The sequence below is a fragment of the Dermacentor albipictus genome, chromosome 1 (genome assembly GCF_038994185.2).
Source record: "Dermacentor albipictus isolate Rhodes 1998 colony chromosome 1, USDA_Dalb.pri_finalv2, whole genome shotgun sequence".
NCBI lineage: Eukaryota > Metazoa > Arthropoda > Arachnida > Ixodida > Ixodidae > Dermacentor > Dermacentor albipictus.
In genome coordinates this window covers 137,588,846-137,591,795 of record NC_091821.1, presented here as the reverse complement: position 1 = coordinate 137,591,795, position 2,950 = coordinate 137,588,846, and the positions used below count along the sequence as shown (strand labels likewise).

The 2,950-nt window shown below is 45.1% G+C and overlaps 1 long non-coding RNA gene across 1 annotated transcript; it reads right to left on the bottom strand.

The window, feature by feature from the left end:
* Positions 1-591: 591 nt before the first annotated feature.
* LOC139055899 (uncharacterized) lies at positions 592-1,294 on the bottom strand. Its single transcript, XR_011511984.1, has 2 exons — positions 1,161-1,294; positions 592-1,050 (listed from the first exon to the last, which is right to left on the bottom strand). It is a non-coding gene; the product is annotated as an uncharacterized lncRNA (long non-coding RNA).
* Positions 1,295-2,950: the final 1,656 nt, after the last annotated feature.

Here is a 2,950-nt window from a genome sequence, read left to right as displayed (position 1 = left end):
GGTGGCCCTTGCGGCATTGCGGCCAAACCCAAAAACCGAATACTCTCGTCCATACCGAAAGAAGCGGTGCTTTGTAGAAGTACGCGATAGGATGCGGTACGCGTAATATCGGTGTTTCGATGCGTCAAATTTTCTGTTCAGCAGGTGATCTCCATTCAACCGTTCATAGCAATGAGTATGCAGTTACCATGCACTGCCAAGTGGAAAGCCAAATCACGTCGAGTTCCAAGAAATAATAATTATACTATACCTTAATTGCAGGGCTATATTGCGCCATTGACAACAAAAACTAACGTCACATTTTCCTACTTTTTTTTGCGTTGCTCTTGACGCCCAGTGCGCCATTGTTACACAACAACACACACCCTTTCTTGTAACTTCGCATTTCTGGGCTCTGACGCTTGACGAGCATAAGATTTCTTGTTCGATCCCAAGTACTCTCATTTGTACTGACTGTAAAATGTAATGTAATGAATGTAAAATACACATTTGATGTCGCGTAGTACGATGCGCAGTATTATATGTACCGCACCTCGACACACGAGAATAATAAAACTACGAAAGCTGATGCGCAAAAGGAATACAAGTTAATAGAAGGTGGAAGAATATATTTATTATCTTAATCATCAAAAAAGTAGAAATTTTCGAATTTCTTTATGTTCAACGATCGAATAAACGACAAAATACACACAAAACACGTAATTTCGCAGCACGCGAAGCGTAGCCACCCACATCTCAGTGTCTCGCGCCCACGTGTCTGCATTCAATCGCTGGTCATGTGGCCTTCTTCGCCACACTTGAGGCAGCCTCATCGTCCTCCACATGGAGCTGTGGGACAGTCCCGGCTCATGTGGCCTTCTTGGTTGCACTCGTCTGTTCGGCTGGTGGTGCTTCTCGCTGATCTGCCAGGCTCCCTAGGGCCGACGTCCCCGTAGATGGTAGGGAGCTCCCCCTTCTGTGGGTTTGCCTCACGCGAGCAGACCAGTCCAGCCTCCAAGGCGCCTACGTTGGGAAGCTCCTGGCGCCAGGCAAATCCCATGGCGCCCCAACCTGCGCCATTATAATCGCCATTGTCAGGGGAGCCATCCGCATAGAAGCCATGCAAGAGACACCGGAAATTGTGATGGTAATAGAGGCCCATCTGTTGCCTGACTACTTACCAGTAGGCGGCCGGGTGGTTGCTGCTCCCATTCCAACGCTGGCTCCGCGCCGGCGGCTTGGTCCCGAGAAACCGGCTGTGAAACTGATCCCGATGTCAGCCATGACCAAGTGTTCTTCCCGTCGAAGCCCTCTTCTTCTTCTTTCTCTACTTGCGAGCACCACGTGTTTCTATAACTGCTCTAGTTTCTCCTGTGCAGGTATAACGAAATTAACGCCTAGAGTTGTGGAACTTTGTGAGCTTTAGTGGCCATTTTCCGTGTTGGAAGTTTCTGAAGCTGATTGGGAACGCTATTCTGCTCATATGTTGTCTCTATAACAAATATATCTACTTATATTTTTGGCACTTAGCTTGCCAGCTTGCTTTCAGAATGCAGCAGAAGTACTGATTTACTGCTGAAGGCCGAAAGTTCTTGTTACCGCGATTAATTTACGAGATAATTCTTGAATAACCAACCCTTCCTTAGGCGAAAGTTACATTGCGCATCAAACTATTGACTTCCCCCGGCAACGACGACGAAAAAGAAACTTGAGACGAGCGGGAGCTGCAAATGTGTTAAAAACAGAAAGAAAAAGCTGCGCGTGCAGTAGAGAAGCAAAGCACAATACTCAAATATCTCAGCACGAGGCAGGTGCTGCCCTCACGCGCTTGGCGAACGCCTATCAAAGGCGGTGCACTTGCTCAAATTAGACGAAAACATAAATGCACGCGGTGGAATCTGCGTGACATACCGCCCACTTCATTTATGACTTGATTAGGAAACAAAGTTGCCTGTGATCAATACCGACCGCTGTGATTCTGTTATAAAACCATGATGGCGAATGCGCGACTTCTCGTAACGAAATCGCGAGGCTTCAGTGAATCCTTCATTTACTTCAATGAATTACTGCGAGTAACAGTATAAGGCCCGACTACTGGATGCGTCCATCGAATATTATGGCTGTCTACGAAGAGCGGAAGCCCCGGTTATTGTAAAAAGCGTTCAGGGAACTCCAACTCCACATGAATTCCGAGAAATCACTTCAGAATGCTAATAGGAACTGTCACTGGTTACAAGGCGCATTTTCAGGAACGCGACGCCGCATGAAGAAATAAACATGGTAATCATTTTCATATTTTACATAATTTTTTAAAAAATTACCTGTTGCAGAAGAAAACATAATTCAAATGTAATTCAAACATAAATGTAGCCGTTCATCTGGATTATTCTGAGGCAGACATTGCTTGCAAGAGAAATGAAAGCATATATACAACTAGTTAACAAAATTTCACCAATCAACTTCTCAATTATTTCCTTTATTGGACATGGTGCAGTCTACGTATTGCAGCCGATGAGATTGCAAGGCGCTTCAACTTTAAATGATATTCCAGAGTGACACCAATGTGGAGAAAGGGGCCCTAAAGTTCGCCTTAAAAGTGCACTGTTGGTCCACTTCCGTTTAACAAACTGCTCTCTTATGCGATAAATCTGGGAAGTAACTGAGCGCCCATGTATGTTTTGTCCCACTTTGGTACATGATATTCTTACGGGGATGTTACGAGCATGTAAAATCTATATGTGTAACACAGACATGTACCAAGGATTTTTCTTTTTTTTTGGGGGGGGGGCGGAGGGGGCAACCCAAGGTAACTTTTATGCAAATGAGGGGGCGGTACCTTTACTAGTACAAATTTGCATAACGACCATCATTGGCCACAAAAATGGGTAAACCCACAAAAGAGAAATGAAATATGGTGTATTTTACAGGTACGCATGTGCGATACATCTCTCCCTGACTTAGAAAACAAGGA